Source organism: Macadamia integrifolia, chromosome 7 (genome assembly GCF_013358625.1).
Source record: "Macadamia integrifolia cultivar HAES 741 chromosome 7, SCU_Mint_v3, whole genome shotgun sequence".
Lineage (NCBI taxonomy): Eukaryota > Viridiplantae > Streptophyta > Magnoliopsida > Proteales > Proteaceae > Macadamia > Macadamia integrifolia.
This window is the reverse complement of record NC_056563.1, coordinates 11,832,759-11,843,596: the sequence shown is the minus strand read 5'-3', so window position 1 is coordinate 11,843,596 and position 10,838 is coordinate 11,832,759.

Genomic DNA, 10,838 nt, shown 5'->3' with positions numbered 1-10,838 from the left:
AATGGGTCCATACAACAACAACAACGAAAAACTCAGACTTATCCCAACTAAATGGGGTCCGCGACATGGATCCGAACAAGGACATAAAAAAAATAGTAAAAGTGAAAGGAAAGTCGCACAATAATAACAGAAAAAATGTAGAAATACAGCTAAATGGGGTCCGCTACATGAATTATTGCCCTACAATTGACTCTATTCGAGGTTATAATTGGGACAAGGCCTAAATATGTCTGTTTTTCCTCAAAACTTTTCCTATGGTCATTATAGGCCTATCCCTAGCTTTTTTAGTTCTTTCAATTTGAAAATCGCTCATCTTTACTAGTGCATCCTCAAGCCTTTATGAACACATCCACACCACCTCAAATGATTTTCTCAAAGCTTATCATGGACCAAGGCAACTCCCAAATCAGCTCTAATATGTTGCTTCCTTACTTTATCCTTCCTAGTTTTGCCGCACATCCATCTCAACATCATCATCTTTGCTACACATATTTATGTTCTCCACTTCATCCATCCCACTTTAATCCTCTGAGAAACATCATCTATATTACCTTCTTTATTTATAGTTGACCCCAAAAATATAAAATAGTCACTTTTAGGTATCACCGTCTTTATTTATGGGTCCACACAAGGTCTATAAAAAGGTTAGACCTAATATTTATGTTCTCAAGTTGCCCACTGATATGGCCATAAGCAACATCTTCAATATGCATAAGCAACATCTTCAATATGGCCGATCTTACGATCTACTCGGTCATCACTTGGACGAGGGAGATTGTGGACAAACCTTGTGGTTGCCTCAATTTGCTCCACCCGCTGAAGATGAAATCGAGGATATTGTGGACAGCAAGAATACTATTACTCGGAAGGGAGGTGGTTACCATTCTTTTCTTGTCAAGTGGAAAGGCTGCCCAAGAACTGAATGCAAGTGGATGCAAGCCAATGATTTAAAAAATCTCAAGCCAGATTTGTATGAGCTCTACATGACCCTTATGCATTCATCGAGGATGAATGATTTCAAGCCAGGGAGAGTTGATGTAGGTCAGTATCAAGTTAGGTACTAATTGAAGTACCAATGCAAGAAGAAGCAACTCAGGCTAGAACCAAAGCTGGCAGTTCTAATTTGGGTCACTTTTGGACCAGTTTACTGGCTTGCAGTTCAGGTTCTGGTCCTAAAAGAATTAGGTCATGAGGCCTAGTTGGGATTTTTTTCCCCATTTTTTATAGTTTCTTTCCTTACTTGAAAAGGCCGGAATCCCCTATTAATTCTCAGCCTCTTCTAAGGTCTTTGGACAGGGTTTCAGTTGAATTAGAAGTCTCACACTGTTTTACAGTTAGGAAGTCTAATCCATTTTTTCTTCTTATTCTATTCACTATTTGTTGAGAATTGGTTTCCTATTGGATGTTACATTGTCCCATGGCCAGTATACAACTATCCTACTAGTTTCTATTTAAGCATGCAAGGCCTAAAGCCTCTCCACGATTTTATGTTGGATAAAGGCTTCTGCTCCAATTGTGAGACACAGCAACCATTGGTTAGCTGTAAGGTAAGTCTAATGAAATTCTAATCTAGTTCCAGACAAGAAGCTTGGTCCATTTCATTCTGCCTTTCTTCCATTCTTCTTCGTCTTAAACACCATCAAATCAGTTCAGTTTTTTTCCTAGTTTCTGCTCGGTTCTTGCACATACCCTATTTGCTGGAATTTCAATCTCTCCATTGTTTATATCTGAGATTTCAAATCAGACTTCAGTTTTGGCAATCAGATTATGCTGTAAACATATCCACGATTCCAAATTTTTATCATCCTACTGTTTATCTAGGGTCCTACTTCAAGTTGGATTCTTAGTTCTATTCTATTTTAAGAACAAAATTGATTACTGATTTGAGGGGAGCCCATCAAGAAACTCTGTTAATGTTTTGATCCAGTTTGATTACTGATTTGAGCCCATCAAGATCTGCTATTGGTAGTCACTTCAAGAATCCTATTCCTAATAGGATATTAACATGACTTCAGATCGGACCAACAGATCAAGACTTCATTTTATACAGTTGTTCCCTTATCTAATTCTGACCTTCGATCAGACTATTGGACCTATCTGAGCATTCAATTTTTACTGAATTTTTTTTTTTTCTAAATCTGGTTTTTTCCTCTTCACTGCAAATCTGGTTTTCAACTGAGGTTCTGAACCTAATATCTTAGGCTTCTAGAAACCCAGGTTCTTACATAAAAATCGGTTGTGAGCTGTGCAGCAATGGCTATTGCTGCCACTTTTGTTGTTCTTGTGAGCTGAAGACTTGTTATTCATACAATCAATAGGATTGGATCGTTAGTTTTAGATCTAAGATCGATGTGCTGTTCTTTCCCTGGAGTTATCTCATTATTTTGCAGAACTCTGTTTCGTGACCTGAAACTGGCATAAGTCACATGGGATCTGGTAGATCCTTTTTTGTGTATGCTATTGTTTTGTGATCTAGTATTTAGAGTGTATACCCACGTAGATTTGTGTGGCTTGCCGCATATGATATCGTATTGTCTACAATGGGAGATTCTAAGGCTGTGGTTGATACAATGAATGTTTAGATCAAAGCCATCAAACTGCAAGGAGATTCTAATTATCTCCCGTGGTCACAAGCTGTGAAAGTGTTAATTAATGCAAAATAAAAATTAAAATATCTTACAACTAATCATCCAGCCCAAGACTCTGAGGAGTATGAGGAATGGATCAGAGAATAACACTATTCTAGTGTAGCTGTGGCATAGTATAGAACTTCGACAATATTATGCTCCATATTACTGCCAAAGGTGTTCAGGTATATATAAAGGAAAGTTCCTCTCAACATAAAAAAATTTCTCCTTTTTATGATCTAATATGAGAAGATTTTCAATTTTAAACAAAGCAACAAGTTAGTGAAAGAGTAATAGAGTGTTCTTAAAAGAAAGTTGAAGAAACTCAATGCATATCAGCCTCTCACTACTGATTTGAAACACTTGAAATGGCAGCAAACAGAGTTCCAAGTTGCTAAGTTCTTGTCTAGTCTTACTTCTGGACTCCAACCTATTTGGAATTAGGATTCAACCCTTGGTTATGAGAGTATTCCATCCATGAATGAAGTCTTCTTTCATATTCACGTATTATTTCTCCTTCCTCAATACAACTGAATCACTTCTCTCTTCCAAGAAAAGTTTTGACTCGGTCATTACTCATTAATAGTGGAAGTTGTGGCAGAAGAGTTTTGTTCCTGGTAGAGGCCATGCCACGAGGCGAGGACATAGCAGAAGTTAGGTTGGCCGTGGTGGACAGGAACAGAATAATATTCCACGTCAATGTTCTCATTATGCATAGATAATCATATATGGTGGACAGGTGCTGCAACTAATATGCGAAACCAAAGTGAGCAAATCCACATAGAAACAAATTCAGAATATTTCTTCCAGTGATACTGATGTGGTCACTTCACCTGGACCAACAGGATCCATAGCTATGTCCCATGACGATTATAGGTCTTCTAAGTAGGGTGTACGAACTTAAGACTCAACCTCCTTCCTCATCCACTGCAGATGTTGCCCGTACAGGCACAGCTGCACTATAAACCTCTCCATCGTCTTCCTGTTGAGTCACTTGACTCAGGTGCCTCTACTCACATGACCAGTAAGCCCGATGCATTCCTTTTTCCAATAAACTTCTAGTCCTTCCAAAATTATCCTAGCCGATGGGTCATCCGCTCAAGTTTCCGGCCATGGAGTTGTTACCTCTAATTCATCTTTATCTTTATTGCATATTCTTCATATTCCTATTTTACCGTTGATTTTCCTTTCTGTAAATCAGTTGACTTCTCTAAGTCCCTAAATTGTTCCGTTACATTTATTCTATCTTATTATACTTTTCAGGACCTCCAAACAAGGAGGACAATTGGTGGAGGGCATAAAGAGGATGGATTATTTATTTTTCTGATCATTTTCTCCCGTTGCTACACCACTTTCACATTGTACTGTTTTTCCTATGCAATGGCATTATCAGTGAGGTCATCTGTCTCTCTCAAAGATCCAGCAAATTGTTAAAGGTCGCAAATCCATTTCCTATATAACATCATCGGCTTTCACTTCCTTCTTGTGTCAAGCCTAGAAGTTCTAGTTTGTCTTCTTTAGTATATTCTAATATTTGGGATTCAATGTCATGCCAAGAGTATCTTCTGAAGGATCATTCAAAGTTCTTGTCAGTTTCAAAACAAATTACCGCAAAGATAAAAACTTGATTCAGTGTAACTTTCAAGTTTCAAGTCTTTTCGTTTTGATAATGTACAGTGAAATTTCTTCCTTTTATTTGGACATGGTTTTATTCATCAAACCTCTTGTTCATACTCACCTCAGCAGAATGTTGTGGCTGAAAGAAAGAAACCATCACTTGTTAGAAATTGCACACTCCTTAATTCACAGGTGTTCCCAAGTTTTTTTTACTTTTTTTTTTTTTTGGTTGGGGGGGGGTGGGGGTGGGGGGTGGGGGGTTTGTGGGGGGGGGGGGGGGGGGGGGAGATACAGTTCCTTGCCATACTGCCTGTTATCTCATCAATTGAATGCCTATTTCCTTTCTTGGAAATAAATCACCTTTTCCTATTATGTTTCCTGTTTCCTCAGTTATATTGGTTGTCTTCACTACCTCACGTGTTTCACTGCGTTTGTTCCATTCATAATTTGTGTCCTAGACTTGATAAACGATCATCTAATGCTACCAAATGTGTTTTTTCTTGGCTATTCTCGTACACAGAAGTGATACGAGATCGTCTTCATTATTTGATTATTGTCTTGTTCCTTCTGCATCTCCTCCACCTATGCCTTTGCTAGTTCCTCTCGGTGATGTGCCCTCCAAGGCTGTTGCTCCCAGGCTCCCACTGGTGGGTCGTCAAAGCTTGTGCAATTGTATAAGCAGCACCCTAAATCTACTAATGAAGCTACCTCTTCACTGACCTCTTCTTGTAAGGTTGGATCATGAATGACCCAACCCCAGGCAGGATCTTAAACACAATCAATAAATCTGAGACTCAAGTAACAAATCACAATAACCCAATCATAATCAAATCTGAGATGGCAGAAAATAGGTTAAATCTCAGAATTCCAAATAGACTTTAAGAATCTCCGATGGCTCAGATCTTTCAATCAAGTAGCCTTCACTAGGTGCAGAATTGATCCCCAAAAGTTGATATTCAATTGCCGGACAGAACAGGAGATCAATCACCTTGTTCAGCAGCAGATTTACGCCTTTTGAGTAGTCTTCAGATATCCATGCAGAGATCGATTGAAAAATAAAACAGAAAAATAGAGAAGATAGAATATAAGAATAGGATAACTGGATTGAGTCACTCTCCCTCTCCCGGGCCTCTCACCCATGGGTATCTCACCCTCTCAAGGCATCTCACCTCTCAACAGAATCACACAACTTCATGAAGAAAACTTCAAACATTCATTGTCTCAAATCGTGGGCTGTATTTCAACCTTAGCTTTATTTAGAAATGTAATCGATTATATCCTAAGCTCTTTATTAGAAACAAATAAAACCCCACATAGAATAAAATCTCTCTTATGGTAAGTCAGGTACAGTCGGTACTTTATTATAGTCTGACGATAAAAGCCTACGGCTTATTTGTAGTGGAGCGTCAGGTTGACAGCCGCAACTTATTATAATTAGCCATAACCTGTCAATCTTTTTGCATGGATCCTCGCGCTCTACCTTGCTTGGAATCTCCTTGTAGCTGACCCCATTAAGTTGGGATATGGTTTTGGAGATGATGATGATGATGATAGAATAAAATCTCTTCTAATGACTGGAAACAAATCCCAACTGACTTTCTAATGTCAGGTTACATAAAGATAACTACTTTAAGAAAAATATAAAATAAAATAAAAAAAAATCCTAATATCTAATTAAACAGTTGTAGGAGCCTTCCATGTATTGCCAATCGAGTCTTTAATTTGTATTCACTAGCTGGCTGTGGGGCCCACTTGATCACAAGATATCCTCCTAATCAATCGGCTCAATTCCAGAAAATAGCCCCTTCATGACAGACTGGCCAACAGCTAATGACAGGCTGGCCAACAGCTAATGACAGGCAGGACAATAGCTAATCAATCAACTCATAATGTGCTGGAAATAGTTTGCTATATATAAATATATAATAGGAAATAGGACATAAAATATCTTCTTAAATAACTGTGATCTCCTACTTTAATTCTGGAAATAAATCCCCTTCTATGGATACCTATCCAAATCTGGAAATTAATTAAGGCCCCTTGGAATGTGCTCCATTGAACCAACCAAGAACCACAGTGTCACCTACAGCGATTCTGGACTGGTTCTTGGCCTTATTCCTGCAGCTACGCTTGTACTGGAACCCATGGTTTAAGATCTCGCTCTCCCCCCCCCCAATCTCGCTAATCCAAAACAGAGAGATCTCGCCAGATTTCGCCGAGATCATGTATTTTTTTGCGGTCAACTCGGTGGTTGGTCTCGGTCATCATATGGTCTTTGTAGTCCCTGAAATTAGGTATTTACCCTATTTTAGGACTTCTAAACACAATGGAAACATCAGTTTTTTTAAAATCAAACTTAACATGGTACTTTGACTTCATACCCTATGTAAGTAGTCTACGGTTCTTCGGACCCTAGGCTACCATGCTCTATTCCACAATCCACATTCCACAACCAACACATGACACACCATAATCTTAAGAATTTAAAAGACATTATAGATAATTACTTAATTGATTAACAATTAACAATGATGACTGATGAGTCACATTAGCATACATTTGAAATTTTGAAATGACATAAGATAGGAATGGAGATCCTCAAGCAAAAGCACCAAAATTCTTGTCCCTTAGTGTTTTTTCTTCAAAAAAGTAGAGAGAGGCGAGATCTTGGCAAGATCTGGTGAGATTTGGCAAGATTTTTACGAGATTTAGCGAGATCTTGTCGTTTTTACACCTCGTCTGTGATCTCGTCTCTCTAATCTAAAAAATCGAGATCTCAGTGATCTCGCCGAGATCTTGAGCCATGCTGAAACCTCGGATCTACATCACCTCTTCACTTTGGTACCTCATCGAGAGATCCAGCTCCTCGAACTGATATTGATATTCATGTGCTATTAGGAAAGGTATCCGTTTTTGTACCAAAATAACTTAGCTTCTTATCCTAATACCATCTTTTTTTTCTTTTTGCTCTTTTTCCTCGTCTGACTCCATATATTTCGCTTATATTCTTAAGACCTATCATGAATCATTTTTTCAACCTCAATCGAAACATGCTATGGATGAGGAGATGAATGCTCTCATAAGTCATGGGACATGGGATATGGTGAACGACACTAGGTGTATACCATTAAGCATGATCCCACGATACTATTCAAAGATTAAAAGCTTGACTGGTTACCAAAGGCTATACTCAGTCGTATGGTGTTGATTACTTTGAAAACTTTTTCCCCCAGTGCTTTGTTTAAGTGCTCATCTCCATTGATGTTAATCTTAATTGGCCTTTGTTTTATCTTGACATTAAGAATGCTTTTCTCTATGGTGATTTGCTTGAAGTTTATATGGACCACCTCCTGTTGGAAAGGATTGAGCTTTGAAAGGCTATTTATGGTTTGAAAAAATCTCCTCGAGCCTGGTGATGAGCACAATAATGTGTGAAATCTTAGGGATATAAGTGTATATTTTGCCCCACTTTGGATAGTACTACTTTTGTTTTTCTTTTTTTTTTACAGTTTCCAAGTCTACAAGAGAAAGTGCTTAAAGTGAACCAAGAACCGGTCCAAGCTTGAACTAACTTGTCCAAAGGCAGTCCACTCATTGGTACCACATCCTCTCTCCTACAAAATCCTAAAGATTATTCTCTGTCCTTGCCACCTCACAAGATCTTGAAGATGTTATGCAGAGATTCCTTTCTGATTTAGTAAAGATTGCAAGATATTGGTTAATATTGTAGGGAAGAAATAGAATCTGTTAATTTTGGAAACACTTTCTCTCTTTCCTCACACAATATCTCAGAGAATGAGGATTTTTACCAAGATTGAATTTTTTTTTTTTTCTTTCTTAAAGAAGACTTGTAGAAGGAATGAGGCAAGACTAAAACCCTATAAAAGCCCCTTTCTCCCCCTCCTAGGAGGATTATTCCCCTTAGTTTATTTTCTAGTTTATGCTTAGTTCTCTTCTCTCTCTCCTTATGTTTCTTCAAGCTTTTTATTCAAGTGATTAATGAAAATGCAATTCAGTTTTTAATTGTTAGTTTGTTTAATTATTAGTTTACCTTGTTAATTTAGTTCATAGTTTAGTTAATTTAATTAGTGCAATCCATAGTTCTAGCTTTCAAACTTTCTAGTTCTAGGAAAGAATTGGTTCAAGTGATAAGAATCAAGAGTTTTCCAGTTCAAGAGAGCAAGTTCTTCATCAATAATTCGGTTCCAATACCATCACTCCAAATCAATCAAGTTTCAATTCAGCTTACATATAATCAAGGTATGACAAAATTTATTAGTAGAATTAAGATTTTTATTTAAATACAAGTAGTGGAATTAAGATTTTTATGCTTTTCCTTTATTTCTTTTCCTTGTGTTCTTATTTACATATGTGTTATAATTGAAGGTGTTGCCTACAGTAGTGCCTCTCCCGAAAATTCGGCCGATGTATTGAGAATTTTTCTTTACTTACTTGCTTTCTATTTTAGTTCTTTATTTGTTAGTTTGGCTTTATTATTTGCAGATTCTTTTTTAGTTGTTATTTTCAACATTTATTTTACTTCTCTAATTAAAGTACTCCGACGTTAGAACTGTTTAATTTAGATGTTGAATGTATAGGTCGTTTTCTTTCGTTTAAATGCATGTTCTAGGACCATAATCTAAAATCAACCATCCCTTGTTCACTCTCGCCGTACTTAGAGTAGGTAAAATAGAGTGACTAATCTCCTTCTGATTGACCCGTTGGCTACAATATACCGTACGCTTGCAGTAACATATTTTTAAACTCAAACACCTGGTTTGATAAGTTTAGTAGCGTTGTTATTGGACATGGTTTTCAAAAGCGTTACTCTGATCACTTTGCCTTTCTAATCACTCTAATAACTACTTTCACATGAGTTTGTTCTCTACTCCAATCATCAGGCCTTGCAGAATTTGAGTTTACAAAAGATGTTCAATCCCCGAAATGCAAAGCAGGTTCAATTTCTGCAAGAGAATTAAAAAGTGACTATGCATAGTGCCCAGGACACCCAGGAACATAGTTGTCACGGCATCTAGGAGACCCACAACGATGGAGGGGACCTAGATGCAAGGAAACACCAACAAAACGACCATGATGACCCTAGTTGTCAAGGCACATAGACGCCATAGTGGTCGCCTACGCGACACCTTGACCATTATGTCCAGGAATAAGCATAGAAAATACCCTTCAATTGTGACATCCAAGAATACGGTAAGTACCAGACCCCCTGGGAGATCGGTGAGCTGTCCCCACCAAGAATACAGCAAGTACCATGGTGTTTGAAAGATCGGTGAGGATGTACAAACTTTAGTCTCACATCATCAAGGGGGAGATTATTGAGCTAGTTGATAACCTCTAGCATCCTTAAAATGTTACAACGCATTTTAAAGCCTTGAGGCCCATAGACCAAAGAAAACAATATTGTGCCAAGATTAATGGGGCTAAGGCGTTACAAATGATATCAGAGTAGACCCCGATGGTGTGTGGGGCCCAGCAGGGACGTACCGAAAAGGGAGAAGATTGTGACACCCAAGAATACGGTAAGTACCAGATCTGCCTAGGAGATCGGTGAGGTGCCCCCACTAAGAATACGATAAATACTAAGGAGTTTGGGAGATCGGTGAGGGTGTGCAAACTTTAGTCCTACATCTCCTAGGGGAAGATTACTGTGCTAGTTAATAACTTCTAGCCTGCTTAACATGGTACAACGCGTTTTAAAACCTTGAGGCCCATGGACCTAAGAGGACAATATTATGTAAGGTTAATGAGGCGGAGGCGTTACAAATATGGCTTTTTATTTCGAGGCAACAAGTTATTCCTCCCAAGTATATCCATCAGAGAGTTCATTGTATGGGAGTTGCATGTCGAACGTGCATTAAGGCACTTTGGTAGAGAGAAAACGATTGCAATGGTGGAAGACAAGTTCTTTTAGCTGAGTCTGAAATAGAATGTGGCAAAGATCATCAATCAGTGTCATGCTTGCCAAATGGCAAAACAAAGGAGAGAAAATATTGGTTTATATACACCATTGCTTGTGCCACATGCACAGTGACAAGACAAGTATGGATTTCATGTTCGGGCTTTGTAGGATTGGTAAAGAACATTACTCTATTTTCATTATTGTTGACCATTTCTCTAAGCTGGCTCACTTACCATGTTGCAAGGCATCATTTTCTGCAACGCCCCCACAGCAAGAAGAGGTAGTTGTCATTTGAAAGGAAACTCTCCACCTCATAAGGGCACCTCGCTCTCTTGGCAAAATTTGAAAAGAAAGAAGAATGTCTCACTAAGGCCCCTCCCGCCCACTTTCTTTGCCCGTCTGCCTCCTAGCTTGTTTTTCCATTTTTTGAGATCTGGAAAAAGTCTTGCATTGAGGGAAGCATGGATTCTTTAGATCTAAACAATCCATGCAGAAAGTTGAAAAAGCCTTACCAATAAATTAGGTAGGACGCTAGGATAGTTCCCCATCCACAATTATGGTATTGTATTGGAAGAGTTCTCCTAGAATATAGGAAGAATACCATGTGCTAGTAGAAAGATAAGGAAAGAGTGCATCAGAGTTTTAATGCTTCATTTATGTACAAAGTAACAAAG